At 42.2% G+C, this 10890-nt stretch overlaps 1 long non-coding RNA gene across 1 annotated transcript in view; it reads left to right on the top strand.

The window, feature by feature from the left end:
* Positions 1 to 1977, top strand: part of LOC128444598 (uncharacterized) — a 4378-nt gene extending 2401 nt beyond the window's left edge. The window contains exon 2 of the long non-coding RNA XR_008339166.1: positions 691 to 1977. This is a non-coding gene — a long non-coding RNA (uncharacterized LOC128444598). The remainder of the gene's footprint in view (positions 1 to 690) is intronic.
* Positions 1978 to 10890: the final 8913 nt, after the last annotated feature.

Genomic DNA, 10890 nt, shown 5'->3' with positions numbered 1-10890 from the left:
TGATTTAAAGTGTAAGAGTAGGGGCAGATCTAAAGTGGAGTGTCAGCTGTTCCACTAGTTTATAGTAGATCCTGCAAAGCCTCGATCGCCTCTGGGTATGGGGTTTTAGGCAAATCAAGGAGCAGCTGAGTGGCCGAGCTCAGCTCTCTACCTGGAGTGTGGGGCTGATTACACACTGAAGAAAACATACATGTGAAATGTTGTATTTTGATCCTGTTGGACTCCATTCAGCTCTTCTTGAGCAACATAACCATGACCACAAACATGACTGTGAATCTTTACAGACATTATTGTGGCGGCAAAATGTCCTCAAACCTGTTTAAAAAAAGCAAAAGAATTAAAAACTCAAACTTGAACTCAAAATCAAAAAGTCACTGAGGAGTGAATCGTGTGCAGGGGACAAGTCCGCTGTCCAGGCAAGTGTCACGCTGTGTGTGGTTTATCTCTACGTTTATCAAAAAGGCAATGGTGTCTGCTGTCTTTCTTGCGTCGGTCAAAAAACTATGAAGCCTTTGCCACGTGATATTTCAGTGACCTCCTTACAAGAGTCAAACCAACAGCAATTGTTCAATGTAGGAAAGGTGCAGCTTCATGTCGTAGAAGCCTTGGTCAGTAATATGTCTGCTTGTTCTCCACGTGCATGTCCATGTGCTCCAGCGTCTATCACCAGACTAACTCTGCTCCCCACAGGGTCGTGTGAGCTGCAGGTTTACGGCTGATGAGGCGGTCACCCGACAGCAGGTTTAAGAGCCGTCCCTCTTTCTTTTCCTCAGAATGAGCTGACTCACGGCTGAGCAGGAGGTCAACGGACATGAGTGAGTGAAACGAACCCTCATTTTGAAGGAAGCTTCCTGTCCGGTTAAACACCTCAGAGTGAAGTTTTTGAAGAGGCAGCTGCTGAGCTCCGACTGGACGAGTGATTATTAAACCTCAGTGATGATAAACGGAAACAAGCCAAAGGTGACGACACAACGCTTTCTCGTAAACTGCAGATGTCCAGAAAGGAGTTCAAAAAGGAGACTTGAACATTTTGACCCCCTCTTCAAAAAAAGGGAGAGCCTCTCTATGTTTTCCCAGCGAAAAGAATATTAAAATTGTCTCCGTTGTTACAGATGTGTTACAGGTTTCCTCATCAAACTTTTCCCAGTAGAAAAAATATTAGACGGACGGAAAGAGGTTGAAAAATAAACCCTAAATGAAAAGCTCTCTCCATCAGAATAAAAAGTGTGAGTGAGTTTACTCATCCACTTCAGGCAGCTACGGATCGATCAGTCCTGTTGTGAAAGTGGATCAAACACCAGAACAAGAGTCTAAATACAAACAGAAACCTGGTTTCATTTCCAAAAGTTTGGGATTTCTGTGGGTGCAGACTCATTTAAAAATGTGTTAGTGTGTGTGTGTGTTGGTGTGTGTGGGTGTGTGTGTGCATGTTTTACTGGCAGAAATATTGCATCACCTAGAAATAGCAGGAGCCAAACAATTTCATAGGACTTGCCCCACCTTGCACAAGTCTTACAGAAGCACAGGAAATGTTGCAGAAATGAGCAACAAAGGGGAAATGACAACTGTTTCATTAAAAAGTTTATTATTAAGATTGGAAATTCACATGAGCTATGTTCACTTCCGTCATCATGCTTGTAAAGTACTGGCAGAGACAACAGCTTCACATTCACTGTATGACACATTTTATACTTCTGGATTATTAAAACCTTTTAAACATTTTTTATACATCCATGAGTTAAAGTAAAGACATTTTACAACTGGGTAACAATACATTATTAGAACCAAGAGTCAAAGAAAGTTAATATCAATATTATCAAATCCATTGTTACCACCATAACGGTGTCCATGGAATTGGAGTTCCGTATGTGGAAGTAGAAGTCAAATGTCCTGTGGTAGAAAAAAACCTGAGCAATGCTGCCACCTTGTGGAAATAAATATGTGATGCTTCACATGTCCTCGGGACAGAGACAGACAGCTGTTGTCTTTCAGTCAAAATAACTCAGAGGGCGATTTATATCTCAAATAAAGTTTAAATCAGTGAAACCAGTGATGGGGGGGATCAGTTCTACTCTATGTACTGATATAACCGAATAAGGAGCCACGGCCTTGACAACAGGTAGGATTTCCTTTTTCTTGTTTGACACAGTTTATGTTGTGTGTCATACCAAAACGCCTCCTTCAACCACAAACACAGTTTTTGCGTTGGACGGTTGGTTCTTTGCTTCTGCTTGTCGATCTCCAAAAGTCACCGGACACCACTGACACACACTCAAATGGGTGGTTGATGGACTGAGGGTTCATCAGTGATCAGAGGGGTTTACAGTTTTTAAATTGAGCTCATGTCAAGAGAGACTTTTATTTGACTGTTCCTTGACGTCAGGGTCCCTTGCAGATGCTTTTTGGGGTAAGGGCTTCCTGGATAGTCATTTGACAGCAAGCCCAGACCGCAAAAAGACCTGAAAAGAACTAGACTGCTCAGCTGAATTCACGGCCACGACCATACACGGCAGCATCTGGAACACACAGATACAGATATATGACTTTGGATGTAAATCAATCACAAAATGACACACAACTACAAATCTTCATTTTGATTTCAAATTTACTTTATACATCAACTGGACCTAAAGGCCTCAGATGACACGTATACACCATGAATCCGAACGCTCTCTTTTATCTAATCTATCAGTTTGATTCTATTGTCAGTAACTGTTCACTAAAACTACAAATAAGGTGGAAAATGGCACCACTGGTAGAATGCATTGATTTCAGTGCGACCTCAGTTCTTATAAATTTCACTACGTATCACGTCAGAGAAAATAGAAGAAGAAAGGATAATGGTCACTAACAGCGTTGTATAGTTTTTTTTTAAACTCCATTCGAGTTGTGAAAACACTGAAAATGCTTTAAATCGCTTTCATTGCCGTCAGTTAAGTAAAACTTTGTCCATTCTGATAACAAATACATCACTGCTCATGTTCAGACTCTATTTCCCTAAAATGAACAATTTTATTCCAAAATATGTTTATAATGCTACAATCTGAGGACTTTTTTTTTTGTTTCGATGAGAGGAAACACCATGTTTGAATTAACCAAATTACAGCAAAACCTTGATGAAAGATTCAATTAAAGACGTCATTGGGAACTGTTCAGTACATCAATTCCCGATTACTAAGGTATCATCATCAAGTCTATCTACTCACAAATAACCATAATTTAGCAAGGAATTATAGATTATTGATTTGTTGAATTATTGTTTCTACGCAGCTCCCCGAACTCATTTTGTTTTACCTACACTCATTACACCTGACACTTCAGAAAGCCAGTCAGTGAGCATGGTGTGTAATGCCGACTGACACAATACACATTTTTAAAAGGCATTAGACATTTACACATTTGACTATTTTGTGAACAAAGGGAATTGAAGTGAAACTGGATCGATCAACTCTAAAATGTCCCACTGGAGCCATGTGTGCCTTTCAAATAGAAGATAAGAACGAAAACTGTTAATTTTGCAACAAGAGGACAAAATCCAAAAGCGAGAATTCATAGGCTATCATAAATGAAACTGTGCATTTATTTATATTCAGGAAAAAGCCAAGAGAGGGAACATGTGGATCTCAGGTGATGGGACGTTCAACTTGGACACACACATGCAGCACAGCACAAGTTGGTGTAAAGGGGAGATGGTGCGTGAACACAAATATTAAAAGATAATATTTATACAGCTAAATATCATACAATCAGTATTAACTTGGTACAACTACATTCCTCTTAGTACACCTATTAACCAAATAGTGGTCAGTTGACGTCATATCACACAGGTGGAAAAAACTCGATAGCTGCAGGAAAAGGTAAAATATGTCACGTGTGGTAACAAATGATCAGAAGGTACAAAATAAATGTGTTTTATGATCTTTGAGCAGTGAAAGTTCTGTGTTTGGTGAAGTGCTGTTACTCAGACAGTGATGGGGCAGCCAACACACAGGAGACCATGATGTTCACGTTGAGCTGTCCATGGTTCTGAAAGCTTCACACCAGCCCTGCCGGTAAACGCCCAACCCCCCCACCCCCCCCCCCCCCCTTCCACCTCCTCTCACGACACCGTGGATGTGTGTGAGTGTGTGTGTCTGTCTGACCGTGTCCTACAGCATGTGTGCGCGTGTGTGTGTGTGTGTCCAAGCAGGAGCATGCATGTCTTCGCTGTGTATGCCACATGCATGTCTCTTGGGGTTTTTCTTGTAGCACAGGGGGGTTGCACTGACAATCCATCCTGCCTGTATTAATAAAACCCACGTCACCTGGCACTACTTACTAAATCCTCCTCTAATCGTGGATGCGCTTTGCCACCAGTGAGGGGGGGGGGGGGGGGGGGGGTGATAATAATGCGCACAGAACACTTCACCAAAACACCTTGAACTTTCACTGTAGAGAAAGAAAGAGAAGGCGTTCCACAGGCATTTTTTTTTTTTTTTTTCAAAGTTCGGGAGAAAGACAAAAGAGAAAATCTCCCCCCAACGCGTCTCCAGTAACGTGTTGGCTGTGCGCGTCAGGCAGGGTCGCCGCCGAGCTGCGAGCAACCATGACGCGCACGATCCTCGCAGCTGAAATAACCGGTGCTCCTCTCGGCACCGTGCAAATCCTCAATCAGCACATTTACAAAAATCTGACACACGGACACAATGATGTTAAAAAATACAAATCACACAAGGAGTAAATGGTGAATGTGAGATGAGGGAGATGAAGGGGCTCGTTACCTCTGCGCGTCTCGACGCGAGCGCTTGGAACAGGTCGGGTTTGCGTAAAAGCCCTTGGGAGGAAAGCAAAGAAAGAGAACATGCAAATAAAACAGCAGTAGAACCACATGTGGCTGAAGGTGGCGAGGTAGACACCACATTGCGTTACGCAGGGAGAAAACCACAACACACACAAACATACACACACACGCACACACACACACACACACACACACACACACACACACACGCACACACACACACACACACACAAGAACAAACAGCACATCAAACCAACAACGTTCTCGAAAATAATGTTCCGCACGGCTCTGGCAGGTTTTATCCCACAGATGATCTGTGGATGAGGAGGAGAGAGAGAGAAAAGAAAGCATCCATACATACACACCTCCCTTTACTGCCGCTGAGGCTCGACGGGCTGAGGAGACGTGATGCCACCGGGATGATGTTCACTTCTGCGTTTTCAATTCACCTCTGTGCTCGATGCCAATTTCTCTGTTTGGCTTGCTGCAGGAAATATTACTTCCATTTTGTTCTCGTTTCCATCCTTTCTGTAGGAAATACTGCAAAAGCCCCAAATGGAAGCCACTCAATTCCTCCAGTCTGCGATTGACCCGCATTGACGTCATTGCGTCATTAGGTCTCCCCTGGAAACACGGGGCTCCCAAAAATAGCAACACATTAATTCAGCCTGCGCCGGGGTTGGCTTGGCGGGGGTGACTATTTGTATCAATCCATAACCCCTCCTCTGATTCTCAGCAATACTACAGCCCGCTCTCTCCCTCTCTCTCTCAAGGACGAGCTGATCACGACTCACGGCTATTTTTGGAAAGAGAGAGAGAGAGAGAGATGGAGAGAGAGAAAGAGAGAGGTGGGTGTGATGAGAGACGCCCGCACCTCTGCTCTCTCCTCTCTCCTCTCTCCTCTCTCCATCTCTGCTGGCTGGGAAACAGAAACAGCACCGCGGGGATAAAAATAGCCAAAGAGCGGTCATCCAGCCCAGCAGGCGGTGATGGGGGTGTGGAAGGGGAGGCAAGACCCTAAACCTAGTTAACCACCATCAAACAGGCCACAGAGGACAGAGGCCTGGAGCTTTCATTCATCCATCCATCCATTCATTCATGCATTCATTCATTGTCATCAACACAGAGGCTTACACATGTTTGACATAAAGAGGCTGATTTCCCCGCAGCCTCCAGTTGGTCCCTTGAAGCCAAAGCGTTGCTCACCCACAGGGCAGAGGTGCTGCATCGTGACACAACACCTCACACATGTGTTGCAACCTGGAGGATTCGATGTTGTGTGGTTTCTATTCATTCAATTGGCTTTCTGTCTCATCTCCGTCTTGAGACAGATCCCACGGACATGTGCAGCTTTCTGATGGTGTTCAGTGCCACCATTAATGCATTGGTACGTACACACAATACTGACATGGTTCTACTCCTTACCTCAAATTATAAAACATCAACAAAGCTGTAATAATAATAATAATAATTGTAATAACTATAATAATAATCATCATAATAACACCCTCAACAGTTCTCATATTACAAGCAGGCAAATATCCTAGTTCCAGCATCTGACTTAATAAAAGATCAGTATTTACAGTGGTTATTTTTAATCTAGCAGCTATTATTGCAGTCTGTGTTCACAGTGGGTATTGTGACCACTGGTGTTAATCTTAGACTGCTGATGCCATCTACTGGTTATTTAAGAGACCTGCACATAGCAGAAAATCCAGCTGCATCATCCTGGAAGCAGCCGAGGTGCAGAAGCATCTTCCTCTTGGTGTTACACTGGTGTTGGGCCATTTGTTGGGTGGAGAGACATCTGCTTCCTCCGTCACTCCTCTCTGTCTGACTTCAACTTTGAGATTTGAATAATCAACACCGTGACCTTTTGTTTTCCGATTTGCATTTATCATCCATCTGCTTCCGACAGATGAGCGTTGGATTTCCTCGGACAAGTAAACATCTGCAGATCACACTAGAGCAGCGAGGAAACTGAACCACTGGAGAACAGGCGACCCCCAGGATGCTGTGCAGTGGGCTCGGTGAACAGCAGGTGGCAGGAGCAGGCACCATCACCTCTAGGCAGACCTGTTGCAGCACAACCATAAAGTATAGTGCAGCTTGTGTAAGCCTTTTCCTCTGATGAGCTGCCAGAGCATGAAGCCTTCAAGTTGTAAATAACTGTTTGTAAATATGCAAGACTCACGGTATAGCGCTCTTACTTTACAGCTTTACACGTCCTCATATCTCTGCTGTATATGAGCAGCCGGAGACCTTCAGGGCCAACACAAGAAGACAGCTTGTTATATTCATTTCCAGTCATGCAGAGGAAATGCTAATTGTGTGTAAGATAGTGAAAGAGCGAGGAAGGCTTCCTGTCCTCATGTCCACATTTGTACGTGCAATCAAGAGCCCAAGTTACCCGGTCCCAGAGTCGTCTCTTAATTCTTCCAGCTCAGCTCTTACTAATGCGCTTCAGAGTGTTTTATCTGTGGGGACTCATCACAGGACCCGCGGTATTAGAAAAAGCACATGGCCTGTATATTACAGTTGCTTATTGAAACCAAAATTGCCTGTCTTGGTGATCAATTTCCGAGGCTTTCATTGTGTTTTTTAATTGCGCCATTTTGCGGCCATATGGTTCAAATATAACACAGTAGGGTACCTTGGGAGACATCAGCAGAACTGCCTTGGGAGAAAATAACAGAAGCAATATCTATCCCCAGCCACAGAAATTAAGAGCAGACGCTGGCATCCATTACAGCTCCTGACGGTAAGCAGTTTAGCTCAGCCGGCTGTAAATCACTGCCACTGGAGACGTGCGCTCTGCTCTGGGCTTTATGTGTGGTTTTATCTGCACATATTCCTGATTTATCAGCTGTTCCTTTTTTGGCAAAGAATAATAGTGCCCCGGCTTCACCTGGTGCAGCCCCTCTGCCCGAAAACATATAAATTCCTTCAGCAGAGCGAGCCATTCTGTGCATACACAAGGAGGTTTGTGATGTTTGTCCTGCATCTAAAGGGTGTGTGCCTCTTTAACAGCTCTGTAAAGGCACTGCAGAGATACATAGACTAGCAAATTTTCAATTAGCCAGAGACTCGCATTCACCGATGACATTAAAGAGCAGAGTAATGCTGTCGTACAAGTCGATAGTCTGCGAGGGCTGGAACCTGCTGGGTCTGGATTGTGTACACGATATGCACAGATGCTGTACCACACAGATATATATATATATATACACACACAATATGTCTGAAGCTCAAAACGCCATTCCCCAATGTACGGTCAATTAGAGAGACACTCGTCATTCTATCAGATGTGGGGGTGAAATGGCTTTACAGCTGAATTTGGTGATGCATGTTTTGTTCACTTGATTGCTCCCTATAGATTTCAGACAGCATGTTGCGGGTTCCATGGAGCGGACCATTAAAACCCAGCAGCATCTGGATCAAATAGCTAAACACCTACAACACATTGTAATTCTGTCTTTAATACTGGGTGAACTGACGCTCTAAGAACATAAACGTTGGTCTAATTCACTGGATTATTAGATTTTGTAAATGTTGATTCTGATGAACAGGTTCTATTCATTTAAACATGTTTTAAACACCTAAAGTCTGTGTTGATTCCACTTGTTTTTTCCATTTACCCAAATAAAAAAGTTGTAATTTCCACATATTCAAGGTATAGTGGTGATATGACCCTTGATCATGTCCTGAAAGACCATGTCACACACAAGGAGCAACATCACCTTTTACTGGAGGACTGGAGTCAGTAATAATAACCACCTTTCAAAGTCATCATCGAGCCAGCAGCAGCAGAATAGTTTTGGTACTTGGGCCCAATCACAGATCAGTCCCTAACTTTTAATGATAATTCAGGGAACAGTTTTAAGTGAGCTAATCAGCGATTGATTTTTAATTAGGAAGCTGAGGACCTTTGGTTTTAGCCAACACATACTTGAGATGGCATAAAAGCATCTTATCATTTAACATAAACACTCACAACCTCACTGTGAAGAGCAACAACACACTCTCCACAATTGTTAACCTCGCAGGGAGGGTGATGAATCACAAAACCAACACAAGAAGGTGAAACACATAATTGCAGATACCACAAGCTCACTGCTCTCAGAGCTTGAGCTTCTCCTGTCTGCATCAGAGAACCACATTGATTTGCTTCTACCTGTTCATATGCACTTTGGGAAGTTGTTTAGTTGTATGCTTTTAATCAATCAACCAATTAATCAATCAATCAATCAATCAAACAAACCAATCAACCAATCATCAACCAATCAATCAATCAACCAGTCCATCAGACCAATCAATCAATCAATCAACCTATCAATCAATCAACCCATCAGACCAATCAATCCATCAATCAATCCATCAGACCAATCAATCCATCAATCCATCAGACCAATCAATCCATCAGACCAATCAATCAATCAATCAAGCATTCAAGCAATTAATCAATCAATCAATCAAACTAACTATATATATACTTATAAATCTATCTATCTATCTATCTATCTATCTATCCCTCCATCCCTCCATTCATCCATCTATCCATCAATCGATCGATCGATCTATCTATCTATCTATCTATCTATCTATCTATCTATCTATCTATCTATCTATCTATCTATCTGACCAGCCAACCAATCAATCTATCAATCAAACAATTTGACCGACTGATCAATCAATCAATCAATCAAACTAACTATATATATACTTATAAATCTATCTATCTATCTATCTATCTATCTATCTATCTATCTATCTATCTATCTATCTATCTATCTATCTATCTATCCCTCCATCCCTCCATTCATCCATCCATCCATCTATCCATCAATCGATCGATCGATCTATCTATCTATCTATCTATCTATCTATCTATCTATCTATCTATCTATCTATCTGACCAGCCAACCAATCAATCTATCAATCAAACAATTTGACCGACTGATCAATCAATCAATCTATTTGAATATATACTCTTAAATAAGAGCATTGAGTAGATTTACATGTGAGATACTGAATACATGAATTCAACAGAACATTCCATAGAACCCAGCAATCCTCCAAGATGATTGACAGCAGTTACCATTTTGCTGCCCCAGAGGAAGCTGCAGGGCATGATGGGAAGTTGATGATACAACGTGTTAACCTTCCTGAAATATAACAATGACCTTGGTGTCAATTTGATCAGTGATCAATTGATATGAGACCACAACTCACATATATGGCATCAACTGCCACCAGCTTTATTAACAGCATCATCATTTAAGACACATTCTGCTGAATATGCGTAGAAAGCCCAGTATATAATTCATATATCTTTAATGTATAATTCAGGGGTCTTAAATTATCCATACCATTCTATAGTCCCTTGTAGTATTCTGTTTCATGTATCATACTTGTGCACGTGTGTAACTACTGCGGTTCTCCGATGCTCCTGCAGATTGGAACGCCACTGAGCCTTATAAAGAATTGAATGCCCCTGTGGTCAAGTAAGATATGTAAACCGAGCCACCCACTGAAATGCTCTGAGTAGCGCCCCCTGAATGTCAAGAGAAGGATTGGGCTTGTTTCTGATTTGAACCAGCGGCGTGGCTCTGCGGATGGAAATGTCTGTCTGTGGCTCGTGCAGATATATATTTTGACCGTGAGGTTGAATCTTAATGACCTTTGATAATCCTCTGACTTTTCCTGACGCGTTCTAGGCAGGTGAACATTTTGACTTATCTAGTGAAATATCACAACTCCGACTGTGATGGACAGTTCCCAGAGGATGAAGCCTAAAGAGGCTCTCCTGACCTTTTCTCTCGTGCCCCCATGTTGTTTTGTGTGAAATATCCTGACCACGATTGGATGAATTCCAATGAAATTCACTCCATACAGTTCCAATGAAGACAAATTATAATACATTTCAAGAAAACTATCAAATATTATGATTTTAGTCGACTATTAGTCCTAATTAGCAAATATATGCTAACATGCATAAGTGGTATGCAAGGTAATATTCCTTTTTAAAAGCAGCATGTTACCATTATCATTGTTAGCATACTGGAATTGAGATTTAACACAAGCTTCTGACGCCGTGAATATACTTTTCG

Source organism: Pleuronectes platessa, chromosome 7, assembly GCF_947347685.1.
Source record: "Pleuronectes platessa chromosome 7, fPlePla1.1, whole genome shotgun sequence".
Taxonomy (NCBI): Eukaryota; Metazoa; Chordata; class Actinopteri; order Pleuronectiformes; family Pleuronectidae; genus Pleuronectes; species Pleuronectes platessa.
Note: the sequence above shows the minus strand (reverse complement) of the source record. Positions and strands in the feature narration are given on the sequence as shown.